This window comes from Phyllostomus discolor, chromosome 5, assembly GCF_004126475.2.
Source record: "Phyllostomus discolor isolate MPI-MPIP mPhyDis1 chromosome 5, mPhyDis1.pri.v3, whole genome shotgun sequence".
Taxonomy (NCBI): Eukaryota; Metazoa; Chordata; class Mammalia; order Chiroptera; family Phyllostomidae; genus Phyllostomus; species Phyllostomus discolor.
Window position 1 is genome coordinate 52,474,767 of NC_040907.2, and position 15,562 is coordinate 52,490,328.

Sequence of the window (15,562 nt, forward strand, 5' to 3'; positions counted from 1 at the left end):
AGGAAATAATCTAAGTACTGCTTTACATAGTAATGGGCATATAATAGATGTTCAACTAATTCGTTTCTTCCTCTTCCAGCACTGTATTTATTTTCTATAGTGGAGAAACATTATTCAAATATAGTAAGTAGATCTTCTTTAATTTCTTTCATGAGAGCTTTATATTTATCTGCATATAGATCCTGTATATATTTTGTTAGATTTATGATAAAATATATCATTTTTCCCCACTGTGCAACCTGTTTCAGTGCCTGCAACCCACAGATAGAGGCCAAGCAATGGTTCAAGGCCACAGTTTGCTCTGGCTTTGGAAACTATGCCTCATGAAAGACACAGGGTGGTGGGCCTGCCTTAAATCCAAACACATGCATAATAGAATATATCATTTTAGGGGATATTATTGTAAATGCATTGTGTTTTTAGTTTTAAATTCCAATTGTTCTTTGCCTGTATGTAGGAAAACAGTTGATTTTTGTATATTAACCTTGTATCCTGCAGCCTTGCTATAATAATCACTTATTAGTTTCAAGAGACTTTTTTCATTGTTGTTGATTCTTTGTCCTTTTCTTACATAAGTAATTACCTCAGCTGTGAACAAAGTCAATTATATTACTTCATTTACAATATGTATATCTTTTATTTCTTTTTCTTGTCTTATTGCACTAGCTGTGTATTCAAATATGATAGTGCGGGAATAGTGGGAAAGAATACAAAGTGCCTCCAAGACTCCTCCAAGTCATCAACAAGGCAGTTCATGTAGGGGAGGGCAAAAATCAAGAAACTACTGAAACTAGGTGGTATAGTGTGAAGGAGTAATTTTGTTTTGTAAATTGTTATCATCAGCTCCCTGAAGACCTTTTAATAAAATGAATTGTGACAGTAACTAATTTAGTGGCTTTGTCTTTGGTTTTGGATGCTGCAGGGCAGAAGAACATGTTTGAGTTTGTAGAGTTCCCTACCAAACAATCACAGATGGCTACACATAATGCAATTACACAGGAGGTTATTCCTGGAGAAACAGCCTGGTGACCTGGATAAAAGCCACCTTCAGGTCTATTTACACTGGTAAGGAGGACTGCCCATACCTTCTATAAATGCTAATGGAATGTCTTAGATGAAGTGACTGGTATGCCTCATAAGCAAGCCATGTGGGACAGGCTTACAATGACCTGGAAATTCACCTGCTGAATATGCCCTTTGCTAGATTATGGTTAATGCTGTGATTAAGGGCAGCCCTTTATCATAGATATACCATATATTTTTACTGCTGCAAAATCAAGCAATAGCATGAGAATCCTTTTAGAATTTGGTATCTCAGATTCTTCTTAGGAGTCTTAGAGTAATAAAAAAAACTTTCAGTTAGCTAATAAGAATGCAGGAGGAAGCAGTGAGAAGGAGCCTGCAGTGCTACTGGTCATGGGCATGAATGGCTCAGGAAACTAGGATGGAAATTCTATGATGCGGATGACTATCACCCCGAAGAAAATCGAATAAAGATGGGAAAAGGGATTCCACTGAATGGCCAGGACAGGATTTCTTGGCTGTGCAACTTGCATGAAATGTTACTGAGAGATGTAGCCTCAGGATAGCATGTGATTTTAGCCTGTTCAGCTCTGAAGAAAGTGTATAGAGACATCTTAATCCAGAGAAAAGATGGTGCACTTGTGAAGCCTGATGAACCGGGGAAGGAAGGGAAGCTGGCTGAGGTGAAGTTCCTTGTGGTCCATCTGAGCAGGTTATTTGAGGTCATCTCTGAACGCTTATTCAAAAGAAAAGGACATTTTATGCCCCTTGAGTTATTGCAATCCCAGTTTGATACTCTGGAGCCTCCATCAGCTCCAGAAAAATTCATTCAAATCAGTGTGGACAAAACTCTTAAAAAAAAAGAAGAAGAAGAAGAATACGGGGAGGCAGAGGGGAAAGTCAATGTACTCTTTCTAGAAAGGTGGAAAAATTTTAACCACTATTAAGAAGAAGGAAACAAGGCAAATATTGATAGGAGTGAAATTAAGATTAAAAAGGGGAGACAGTCACAGGACTCATTCCAACATGGTGGAAATCTTTAGATGGTTTTTAAGAATGGGTTAAATAAAGTGGATATTGATGGTGCTAAAAGATAAACTGAGGCATATTAAAATTTTTTTAAGAGTTTATGTGAGCAAGAATCTACTTGAATTGGGCAGCACCAAACTAGAAATTGTTATGAACACTCTGCTAACAGGAGCTGGGGGAAATAGTTTCATAGAGAAGATGCAGAAACAAAGCAAGGAAACTATTTGATTGGCTATAGCTTAAGTGGTTGCCTTTTTTTGCGGGGAGCTTCATTATTTGTATGTGGTTAGTTGGCAGGTTTTGATTTCTTAACCTTGTGGTATTACAGACTTAAGTTTTGGTTTACTTAGACTAATAAGGCAATAAAGCCACCTCAACCTAAAGGCCTCCTTACTTAATTAATTTAAAAATGTCATTAAAATGAAGCTCTCCTTCACCTGAATGTTTTATGACAATGATATTACATTTGAAGAACATGGCCTGTACCTAGTATTGTAAAACCAGAATCTGTTGATGCAGTCTTAATGGAGGCTAGGAATGTAAGGGTTGACGGAACGAAGGTAAAGGTTTGAAGAATTGATATGTTGAACAGTCTCTATGTGAGGTGGTTACATCATTTTTACCTGATTGTATTATGGAGACAGACATTGTTTGTTACTGAGGAATGTTTCCCCTACTTAGCCTTATAAAATGGAAGGCATGTAAATCTGATCTTCAAGCAATATCAATTGGACATGCTAAATGGAAACCAGTAAGATTGCATGAGCCCACACAGTGTGGAATAAAACCTGGTGGGCTGACAGGGACAACTTCTCAGTGATAGCCCCATGTGGATTGTAGATGGGGGCTTATGGAAAAGGCCTGAGAGCAGCTTCTCACAATGACTACTGGGACTTTGGACTAGAGAATTTTCATCTGAGGAGCAATTACTAGTTTACTATTGGACATTAATTAAAACTGTCCCTATGACTAAAGGACATAAAATAATCTTGAAACTGGAAATACCATGATGTCACAGGCAATGTTGGAGAAACTCTGTAATGTGGATTGAAGCTGCAAGAAAAATTCCATAATAAAGGGGAAACAATTTACACAAGATTGTGGCACATAAGGAGAACACGGTGAGCCTCTTCTCCCCTAAGACTGACTCTGTGAAGAGCATTGGAGTCTACCATCTTTTGGTCATTATCTTATAAACAGCTCCTGACAGTCCAACAAAGAGTTGCTTGCTTTGTGGATGGCAGTTCCAAGGTGGACAGAAAACACCTGCTTGGGAGGCTGCCACACTGGTCAAAGAAGATAAAAACAGATCAGCTTGGTGACCTAAACTGCATACTGTTTTCCTAGCAGTGGAGGAATGATTGAGTATTGGCAAAAGTCCCTATGTTTGGGTTTTTACTGACTCATAGGCAGTGACCAATGGACTGGCCATCCAATGGAAACCTGGCCTATTATAAGGATGCCTATACAGATCACACCCCTGTGGATATCACTACGGGAATTTGAGAAGTGCATTAAAGTAGGATGTGTTGATGCCCATCAGAATTCCCACCCAGGTTCAGAAGGTGATTAAATGAACAAGGAGACATTCCCATGCATTTGCTTAAGGTAGCCACTGAGGTCCATGAAATGAGTGGATATGGGGGTGCTACAACAATGAAGAGATGGGTTAAAATTTGACATATTTCTCTTGCACTCTTCGAGGTACAAAATGCCAATAAAACCTTCTGTCTGCCAGCAAAAGAGACAGAGACTGCAGATGGCTATGTGAAAAATTCTCTGGGGGTAAAGCCATGAACATAGCTGGTAATTCAGACTGATATGTATAGCTTTAGGGAGCTATAAATGGGTTCTGACAGGAATAGACACTAACTCTGGATTGGGTTTTGTTTATCAGGTGGTAGATGCAAATGCTCAGAATGCCATAAAAGAGTTGGAAGGTATTATACCACTTTGGACCTCTAAGTCCTATGTCTTCAGGTAATGAACATACTTGACAGTTTATAATGTCTGACAGTGGGCAGAGAGATATCCTCTTCAGAGTAATAGTTTGATAGGAAATGGGAATGAACAACTAAAACATTGGTTGTCTAAAATGGGGAAGAGATATAAACATGGAATGTTGGCTTACACACCTTCATGAGTGTGTGCTCATACTCAGGAGGAGTGCATCTCAAGAGGCGTCCCCACTGGATGGATCCCTCTATTTTTTTCTGATGAATCTGGGGAAAAGTAAGTCAAGGAGGATACCTGTACGACTATGCAATCCTTTTTGAGCAGGGAGGACACTGCTATAACAACTAGACTTATTTTTTTCCCTCACATCATCTCAATTTTTTTGTTTTCCCTACTCAGTACAGTGGTTGCAGGACCAGGGCTGCAATGGCAAATGTTGGAAGCTGGGATAATTACCAAGCAAAAACTATAACTATATATTTAAATCTTTATGTCAGAATTCCTAAGGGCCTGATGGAGTGAGTTGTGCCTTTACACTATCTGTCAAAATTGGTGTTAACAGTGAATGTGGCTATATTGCCTGGTGATGAAAATAGACATCTGGTTTCATACCTGTGTACCCTTATCTATATGATGGGGGTAGAGTGGGGTGGGGAGGAGGGGGCTTGCTAGACTATAATTAGTATTGCTGCCTATAATTAAACCAGCACAGTGGCCAAACCTAATGTTCTTCTCAAAGGTAGCAAAGTTTCAGTATAAATGAAAAGAGGGATAAAAAGGTGAATAAGTGGGTTATTTAACTAGGCAAATCCAATATTATATTAACAATTTAAAAGAGGTCTTGTGAAAGAGATGATATTGTCAATTACATCAGGTGTCTGAAAGGGTGAAGTCTTACATTGCCAGATTGCTCCAGCCTTTGGAACCAGACAGGATTTCATAGAAACTTGAAAACCTGAGTAGCCTTGCCCTGGGAGATATTTTCATAAAATGTGATGATTTATGGGACTAATTATCAGTGACTGAGTAGAATTTTAGTGATGTGCCATTAGCTTTGGACTTTTATGATTGATCATTTTGCCATACAAAGTTCATAACCAGAGATCGGGATGACTGTGACATAAAAAGAAATCTATATTTGGTCTCTGCCCCTGTTCTTGACACAGAGCTTCTAAGACCCCTGGAACCTGTAGTGTGCTAAGAGTATCTTTTTGTGTATTAATAAGGTGACTGGTAGCTAGGGGCCACTAGACAGCCTCAGGAAAGGGGTTGGTTGCTGGAAACACCAAGATATGGTTAGAGGGTTGGAGCTTTCAGCCCACTCCCATCCTTCAGAGAGGAAGGAGGGGCCAGAGGTTGAGTTAATAATCAGCCATGCCTATGTGATGGAGTCTCCATAAAAAACTCTTAACTGAAGGGATTCAGAGAGCTTCTGGGTTGGTGAATGCATCATATTTTGGGAGCCTGGCATAGTTCAACCAATGAGGACAGAAGCTCCTGCATTCAGGACTCTTCCAGACGTCACCCTAGGTACATCTTCATCTAGCTGTTTGTTTCCTTTATCAACCCTTTGTTGTATAATAGACTGGTAAATGTGTTTTTCTGAGTTGTATGAGACATTTTTTCTAGCAAATTATTGAACCTGAGGAGGAGGTCATGGGAACCCTCAATTTAAGAGCCAACTGGTCAGAAATGTGGGAGGCCCAGATTTGTGACTGGCCTCTGAAGTGTGGGGCAGTCTTGTAGAATTGAACTTTTAAGAGATCTGATGCTAACTCCTGGTATATGTTGTCAGAATTCAATCGAATTGTTGGATACCCAGCTGGTGCTGGAGAACTGGGTGTTGTGGGAAAAAAAACCCACGTAACTTTGATTCCTTTTATTCTACTGTCTTTCCAGATTTTACAGTGGTGGTTGGCCCATAGCTATCAATTCTATGAAAAGGAAATCCCAGAAAAGTTGTTGATTTTTAATTTGTTCAGCTTTTTTTTTTCTTTTAAGAATGGGAGTGACTTTTAAGCTCTTTATGTGTCAGAGATGAAACTGAAGTCTACAGATAGTAATTACATTTATTGTTTCTTCTAAATTTTATACTAGAGCTTGCTTATTTAGGCTGTAATGTGGATGGCCAAAGATTTGCCTGGGATTCTGGTTATAACAACTGTAAATAAGTTAAAGCCTGTAGCTTATTTTAGCATCCCTTTCAGTCTTAAATGTTCTTCGGTGTGGATGTAAATCATACAGTCACCCTTGTTATAATGCCCCTGGGAATAAGCAAATACCTCTTTGACAAAGGCAATTGTGCTTGGCTTTCACACCCATAAAGTTTGTTATTGGAAAACCATATACTACTTTTTCCTTTCTTTCTTTCCTTGGTATCTCTCTTTTTTCAGCATTTGTGTTTATTTTTGTTGTTTTCATAAAAGGCTCCTGTTGAAGAAACTAGACTACTTTGTACTGTGACAATTAAGATCTTGTGTGACCACAGAGCTTAACTATCAGGACCAAGACTTGAGAATGTCCACCTTAACATGACCATCTTAGTCTGTTCAGGCTGCTCTAACAATACCATACAGTGGGTGCTTTATAAACAACAGAAATTTATTTCTCACATTTCTGGAGACTGGGAAGTCTAAGATCAAGCTGCCAGTAGATTCAGTGCCTGGTGTGGACCTGGTTCCTGCTTCATAGATGACTGTCTTTTCTATGCGTCCTTTCATGGTAAAAAGGCCATGGGAACTCTCTGGAGTCTCATTGATAAGGGCACTAATCCTATCCATGAAAGCTCTGCTATCCAGAGCTAATCACCTGCAAAGGCCTGCCTTCAAATAACACCACAGTGGGGATTAGGTTTTCACACATGAATTTTGAGAAGAATACAAATATTTAGTATACAACATTTTGCCCCCCAACCCCCCTCCCCAAATCTATGCCCTTCTTACATGAAAATTCATTTATTACATCCCAATAGCCCCCAAAGTCTTAACTTATTCCAGCACAATTTTAATGTCTAAAATTTAAAGTCTGTCCTAAATATCTAAGTCAGATATAGATAGTACCAGTACAATTCATCCTCGGGGAAATTCCTGTGTAACTGTGAATCTGTGAAATCAAACAGGTGGTATGTGTCTAAAATATAATAATGCAACAAGCATAAGATAGACCTTCCATTTAAAAAGACAGAAATATAAAAGAAGAAAGGAGTAACAAGTCCCAAGTAGCCCAAACTAAAAGGCAAACTCCATGAGATTTTAGGGCTCACGAATAATCCTTTTTGGTTTAATGTTCTGCATCTTAAGGTTATTTTCTCAGTCTACAAGTTATTCTAATGGTCTTGAACTCCTTGTAGTATTAGAACTTCTAACGCAAACACATGGATTAGACTCACTATAATCCTTAAAACACTGAATTCTCCTGAAGAATTAAACCAGACAGAAAAGACGGGCAATTTTTTTCTTTGGGTTTCATTGCATGTCTCTTATTCTACCAATTCCTATAATAATAAACCATTAATTCTGACACAATTCTATGAATTAAGAATATTTTTAAGAATACTCTTACCTCAGCTCTACAAGTAGGGAACTGGGGGCAGAGGCTAATTGACTTGCTGCAGGTCACTATGTGAACCAGTAGCCTGGCTGAGATACAGCCCGAGTCTCCTGACTGTCAGGCCCATGCTCTGTGCACCAGATGTGCTCTGCCATCAGCCTGATCTGCCATCAATAAGCTACTGACCTTGGATCCTTCTCTGTTGGCAGAAGTCTACCATATGTGCGACTATTTCTCCAGTTTATACCTGAATTACTTTTCTGCCTGGCCAATTTTGCAGTGTTCCAGCATTTTCAGAGTATGTCAAACATACTGTAAAATAATATAAAAAATTATATTAGATATAGAAGTTGGAGAATACATAAAATATACTGAGTCTTACAATATATAGCTTCATACTAATAGAAAAAACTCAAATAGGTTTCAAAATTGAGCTTTTCTTGTAGGTAAGATCTATGTAGCCAACTATACACTGTATCCTTCAAAAGGAAAATGGGTGAACAAATGTTTCTTTGTAGTACCTATGATAGCTAACAAATCATAAGCTATACTGTAAATACAGTGCCCCTTATGAAAACTCCTTTGATTTAGGCAGGACGTCCTTGAGTTATAACCTTCTATCCATCTCCATCTTCACAATGTGGCTCCCAAAATGTCATAAATTGAAATGGTTTGTCTTTCAATGAATTTCACTTTCTTTTGTTTTATATCTCCTTTCTTCATTCATTAGAATTGTATTTACTATAAAGCTGCCTCCTTGATTTGTTTCTTTGGAGGCCAAGCCTGATCAAATTGACTGTTATAGTAAGGTCTGCTGAGGGCTTGATCATTCCTACTCACCTCAGAAGGCATAAAGAGGTAATAAATCTCATTTTAAAGAAGTTTCTGAAGCTTTGTGAAGGATGATTAGAAAGAACTTTCAGGGAGCAAGAAATGAGTTTACTTGCCAAAAAAGAGAAGCTCCTAAGAATCCTGAGTAACTGCTCCCGGCTAAAACAAGTCCGTGGTGGCCTCTTTGCCCAGAACTTAAGTAGGACACATGACTTATTGCAGAATTCCTGGAATCTCAAAAGCTTGACCTCTAGTATTTTAAAAGAGAAGGTCAATTTTTCTGCAGTCTCTTTCCTCACCATTGCATGGAAAACTTTCATTTTGAAAACTCGTTACTGCTCATTTTGAGAGGATAGATAAAATTCTTGGACTGTATACCTGTGAATCAGAGATAATCTCTGGATGAAAGCATTTTAAGTGTCAGCTGTAGGAGTAGGGGATAGAAAAGAATTGGTCTTGAAAATAAATCCACAGTAAAGATGGTAATATTAGTCGCCAAGTAAGAAAAAGTAAACACACAGTCTATGTTGATCCAGGCACCTATGTGCCTTGTAGGGATGGAAAGATGGTAAACAGTTCCTGCCTGGACCTAGCTCGATAGGGAACACGTTTCTATAAAGAGGCCACCATAAGAAGCGCTAGGGTAAAAACAGGATTCAGCTAAGCTAAGGAGGATTTCCTAGATGAAATAATGTCTGAGAATGTTTTTTAATAACTCACCTCTGGTATTTAAAATGTGTGTTAGCTTGCTAAGGCTGCCATAACAAAATACTTCAGGCTGAGTGGATTCAACAACAGAAATTAATTTTTATAGACTTCTGGAGCCTAGACTCCAAGATCAAGGTGTCTGACAGGTTTGGTTTTCTTCAGAGGCTGTTTCCTTGATGTGCAGACAGCTGCCTTTTTGCTCCGTCCTTGCGTGGCTTCTCCTCAGTGTGCTCACTCCCATCCCTGGTATCTCTGTGTGTCTAAATTTCCTCTTCTTATAAGGACACTTGTCATATATGGTTAGGGTCCACCCATATGACCTCATTTAAAACCATAATTACCTTTTTAAAGGCTTCATCTCCAATACAGTCACATTCTGAGGTACTGGGGGTTAAATGGGCATCAACGTGTGAACTTGGAGGGAACACAATTCAGCCTATAACAAAATGTTACAGGTCTTGGAAAGAAAGGGTAGGCTTTTCCATTCCATCTTCTTTATTTTTATTGCCTCCTTCTTCATCGAAAAATAATGTAGCATAACAGCTAAGAGCTTTTGTTCTGGAGCCAGTCTACTTGAATTCAATCTTTGCTGTGCCATTTACTAGACTGATGCAGACTCTGGCCAGTGATGTCTGCGGTGTCCGCAGTGTTGTGGATTGCAATGAACAAATTCAGATGAACTGCAGAAGTCCTGTGGAGAAAAAGGGATGGCACGGCTACTCTCTGAGTGAGAGAGCACCCCAACCCTTGCCTGGACAAGCTTTTATTGCTTTTTTGGGAGCATTACCTGAAGGAAGGTCTTCATTCATCCTTGCCAGGCACTAATGGTCAAACAATACATAACATTCAAAGAACTATAAGGGCTTATTCTGAGTGAGGGTCAGTTAGCTAAAGGGCCATAAAACTTTGGGAAACAAACTCATTTCATGCTTGGACCCTTATCAGAAAATTGAGGACATTCTCAGCAAAGCAGATTTCCCAGGATTTTATGCATTCTTTCTTAGGCCTGATGGCCCATTCCTGTCCAGGGCTGCACCACCCTCTGTCATTGTTTCAAGTTTAATTCAGGCAGGAGAAGTAAGGCAGCCAAGAGATTAGCAGACTTTTCGAAGACAGAATGAGAACTCAGGCTATGTCAAAGCTGAGGGGTGAGGGACCCTCACCCCCTTTTTCTATAGCACCCCAAGCCCTTTCCCGAGGACCCCTTGAGACCCTGCCTGTCTTAGGTGGTCCTTCCCTTGAAGAATCTTACCCATCATTGGCTAACCAGTCATCTGCCTGGGGCCAAGCAGAGTGAAGTAAAAGGGGGCAGAGGGCACCCCTGCCGGGAAGATAAGCTTTGTCTCCTTAGTGGCTTATGGTCCCAAGGTCTCTCACTCAGCCTTAGCCCTGGGAAGTAACAGATTCTGAAGCCAGGCAGGACAGTTCCAAACACTAGAGGAAAAAGAAAAGGTAAGTTGCTTGACTTCTCTGTATTTCAGTTTCCTTGCATGTGAAATGAAGATGTTAATAACTGCCTATTAGGTTGCTGTGAAATTTAAATGAATGAATACATAACATAATATATAATATAATATAACATATAACATAATAGTGTCTGGCATATAATAAATGCTGTATAAGTATAAAGTATAAAGGAGAGTAATGATCTCTGGGCATAAAATTGTACAACATGGTACACACACTAGTGCTTATAAAGCAAGATTTGTGTTCTTTGAAGCTGTATCTTCTTTTTCAGCAAATATCATAATCAGAAAGAAAGATACATAAGTTTAAGGTGAGCAGACTATCCCAGCTATGATTTGCATCATCTACTCTCCTCGTATTCGCACTCATATATCCACAGAGTATGCATCTGTCTGTTCATCTGTGTTTCTAAAGTAATTCCAGTGAAATTTCAGACATCTAATATCGCTGATAACAAAAACTCCACGTGTCTTTTTCATTTATGTGGGTGATAATTTTATACTTTGGTGTGCTGTGCTAAATTTACCTCTAATCTTCAGTAGATTTCTCTTTTATCTGGTCTTTATAAAGACATTATCATTGTTTCCTCTCTTGTGTTCATAAACCCTAAATAATAAGCAAGTTGGAACATTTTTTAAAATAATAACTATGTGTGCTTTCCTAGACAGTGCCTAGATAGGACCAATGACAATGACTTTCTAATAATCAAATCCAATTAACATGTTTTTAGGCATTAACCAACTTAATAAAAGTGATGTCTCCGCAGTACTTCTTTTTTTTTTTTTTCTTAGCACTTGTATAGCATCTGCTGTCTGCCTGGCCTGCTCTGAGCACTTTCCAATCATTGGTCCACACAACTCTATCAAGTGGTTGCTATTATCCTCATTTTACAGATGAGGAAGCTGAGGTACAAAGAGTTTAAGTTATTTGCCCTTCACACAGTGGGAAGTAGTGGATCTGTCAATTAGGCCCAGGCAGACATACTTGGATTTTCATTCTGGGCTCTCTTTCCTCTTTTAGAGAATACTACTTAGTTTCATTCTTTCTGGGCCACTCTTTTAAAACATCTTTTATTAGGTCTTCTTTAGATACGACAGATCTCGAATACTGGAATTTCCCAGGGTTGTATACTTGGAATGCCTGTTTTCTCCCTCTAAAGACTTTTCCACTAATATCCAGGGCTCATCTGCAGTCTAAATAGAAATGGATCTTACATCTGTATCTCCAGAGCCATCTTTTCCCTGAATTGAATATATAGTTATAGCCACCCACCAGGTACCTCCAACTTGGGTGCTGAGCACACACACTATTGAATTCTCCATTTGCCTCACTATCCCAGATTGCTCCTTCTCCTTCAGTCCCAAACCCTCAGCCTAATAGTAGACTGTACAGTCTGCCTCATTTAAAACGCACAATTTGGTACCAAGTTGCACTGAATGTAGCCCCACATGCTCTCTTCTTTTGTACCTGGTGTCTAATCTTACTAACATTGCTTTAGTTTGGCATCTGTAGGTAGGTGTGAATTTTCTATTGTCTTGCCTTCTGTTAATAATTTTCACTTGCTAAAAGTTAGTTTCAATGTAATACAGTTAGCTTATACCAGCATTCTCCATAGTTTGAGATGTTTCAATCACTTTCATTAGTGTTATTTTTCTAAGATCCCTTCCCTGAGCCAGGATTTTATGTCGTGAGTCGGTCTTCTATTTGTTAGGGAGGAGTCAGTTCCTGTTTCACCTCAGTAATGCTGTTCTGCAGGAGCAAGATACTTTCAAGATCAACATACTTTGAGGATCGAGCCTTTTTTAGAATTTTAAAAAATAGATGATTTTTTTTCTTTCCTTCCTTCGCAGTTACCAATGTGCAAACAGAATGCAAAGATTTAAAGATCTTTTAAGAACAATCTGTTATTTTTTTCTTTTGGCTAGTTCCCTGATCCACAAAAATCGCTTTGGGGAGGCTATTAATTACATTGTACATTATCTCTTAACCGGAGTTTGCAGCCCTCAAACTTCTCTCTTTCTCTCTAATTTATCCTCCATATGATCTTCTTATAAATGGGGGAAAAAGATATATTGGCCACTCGGCTAAGTAAACACTTTTTCAGAATGGCTTGCAGGGCTTTTGACAAGGTGGCCAAAAATTACTTCTCCAGCCTTGTCTTTCTCTCCTAACCATGTCCTTTAAATTCAAGTTACAGCAACTTCTGGCCTCCACGCCTCTGCACAACTTTTCTCTCTTTCTCTAATGCCATTTGTTCCTGCTGTATCTAAAACCCCACACTTCCATCGGGACCTGAGCCTGGTCACTCTGGCACTTTTATCTAGCATCTCTAACCATTGCGATACCCAGGACGACCCTGCCCTGTCCTGCCCTGCACATGCTTAAAAGCCAGGGTCCTTGTGCCTAATTTTCATCTGGCTCCTGGCTGCTGACACTCTTTTTGTACTTGTTCAACTCACAGTCTTTCATTTCTAAAAATTGTCTTAGGGTCTATGACTTGTTTCTTATCACTAATTTGTAGATAGGGCTTTACTTCTGACTTTGTCCCCAGGCATGCAAGGCAACCACACACAGGATCAAGTCTCAACTCAGTCTGATTTCAGGAAACTCCAAAAAACCTGATGGCCCCTCAAAGGAGGAATCATACAGTTTGTTATAAATATACCCATTTTTCTCAGATAGAATTGGTCACTGCTTCCTTGGGGTTTTCATGGTCATCCTCTATTATAATACTTCTGTATTGCAGTTATAGTTATGATAGTACTTCAGTCCACATTCTCAGCTATGAAATGTGTAACCTGGCACTTCTGTAACTCATCTTCTACTGGACACTGTCAGTATTGCTCCCAGAGCCTTGTATGTCCCTTTTCCTATGTCTGTGTACTCTGGCCCTGATGTCAGTGTCCATTCACTTTCCCCACCTGCACCTGCAATTCTTCTTCAGAGGACCAATTTTGGACTGCTGCGGCTGTTTCTCAAAGACGCATGTGCAGAGAGCTGGAGGTGCCTGGGAGTTACATCCCTCCAAGGGGACCGGGAGCCAATGATACAACAATGGCAAGGGAATCCCATTCAAGGGACAGGGGCACTATCCACCCTGAGGCATAGACTAAAGCCATTTCTAAGGGACTTTGCCTGAACCCTTACTTGACTTCTTTGTCCTCCACATTCTGCTTCCCCCTTTCTCTTACTTGTTTCTCTCAGGAATACTTCCCTGATAATTTACTCATGTAGGACTCCTTGCCTCAGGGTCTACTTCTGAGGATCTTGACCAAAAATGCCATTTAATCTCCCTTTCAAGCCCATTGTGTTTGCTTACAGAAAAATTTATCTAAATAAATTCTGAGTAAATTTAGTCACTTCAGATTTAATTTTAACCATTTCGGAGTTTTTACCATCAAATCTCCTCTCTCTTTTCTACAAGTTTTGGTTGAGTAGTCATGGTGGTGTTGATGAGGTGTCACGAGGGATTGTATCCATCTGGTCCCTGTTGTCAGATCTGTCAGAGTGACAGATTATCTTGCTACCCAATTATCTGTTTCCATGTTTGTTCTCATTACTGTGGTTAAAGCAGTTAAAACAGTGCCTAGTTCCCTTTCATTTTAAAAAAATTCCCAGCACTTAGAGACACTAACTGACGATAGAAAAAAATAACAAATAAACCTTTGTAAGCTAGACATTATCATCCTAGCTTTATAGAGATTTAAATGAGGCTTATCTATATTAAATAGTTAAGGCAAAATAAAAAGAAGATAATTGATTATAGCAGAAGTCATACGCAGTTCTTCTGACTCAGTATAAATTTTTCCACGTCACTCATCCTTGCCTTCCTTGGATCTCATGGCTGTGCCATGGTCCCTGGTGCTCAAGGGAAGGTCCAGAAAACCAGTCACAAACATCTTTCTGTAGCCCTGTAAGATAAAAGAAGGGTCATTTTAAAGCCATTGTCACGACTAGAGATGACACTCAGAATGTTTCAGACTGGGCTTCCTCCCTGAATATGAATATTAATTAGCACCTTTTTTTTTCTCATCGAAAACACACTTGTAAATAATCAGATCAAGCATCAGTTTTGATATTGTTTTTACCTGTTTGGTAAGCCTTCTGTAGGGGAGGGGGGAGGTTGTCCTTCTGCTGAAGGGGAGGTATTGGGTCTTTTGGGAAGGTATGTGTTTTGTGTCTGAAGACACAAATTAGAAAGAAGACCAAGTAACAATGGAAATATTCCATGATGGCAATGGAAAAAAATGCACCCTAGGAACCTTTGAGGCAAGGACAATGGTCTTTTCTGGGGGTGGTGGTGGCTGGAACGATGGTCTTAAACGACTGATGTTACATTCAGCAAGGAGTCTCAGCACTGCACCCTTTTTTAATCCCATCAGTTCTCAAGGCCTTAGACCAAGCTGTATCGTGTAAGGTGTAAAAGGTGTCTCTTATGTCTTCACAGGAGCAGAGGCGGCATGACCTGTTGTTTTTATGTACCTGTGCAGGCTTCTGGACCCTCCTATTGTAGCACTGTACCTGTGCTGAGCCGCGTGAGGTCAGGAACTGCGTGGAGCTATGTTGTTAACATATGCTGCCAGCAGGAGGGAGGTGCAGTGCAGTTTGAAAGACGTGACTTAGTTAATATGCTACACTCTGCCTCTCAGGCACTTGGGGGCACATCTTTTGTTATTCTGTTTATTTCTTCTGACAAGGGCATGATTTGGTAGTTTGTTAGGGAACAACATTACCATTTAGTGGAAGAGCACTTTTCATTTTAAAACTTTTAACTTGAATTAATGTCATGTAGAGTATATTTGTTTTAACCTATTGATTCTTAGCACTTAAACACCTTAGGCGAGATCCATCTATATGTACAGAACCTGATATCATTTGCAATTTGGTAATGTTTCTGATTGTATCATTTTTGAATGCCTTTATGGATTAAATACAGTAGTATCATCTTATATTCCATTTTAAGATCTTGAAGTTGACATTTACTTTTTGCAAATAAATT

The 15,562-nt window shown here is 39.4% G+C and overlaps 1 long non-coding RNA gene and 1 other non-coding gene across 2 annotated transcripts; both read right to left on the reverse strand.

Moving 5' to 3' along the window:
* Nucleotides 1–228: 228 nt before the first annotated feature.
* On the reverse strand, nt 229–369 carry LOC114498308. The gene has a single exon (XR_003684740.1). It is a non-coding gene; the product is annotated as a small nucleolar RNA SNORA42/SNORA80 family (small nucleolar RNA).
* Nucleotides 370–1,400: 1,031 nt separating this feature from the next.
* Nucleotides 1,401–12,907, reverse strand: LOC118500434. Its single transcript, XR_004902992.1, has 3 exons — nt 12,898–12,907; nt 5,763–5,773; nt 1,401–1,874 (listed from the first exon to the last, which is right to left on the reverse strand). It is a non-coding gene; the product is annotated as an uncharacterized LOC118500434 (long non-coding RNA).
* Nucleotides 12,908–15,562: the final 2,655 nt, after the last annotated feature.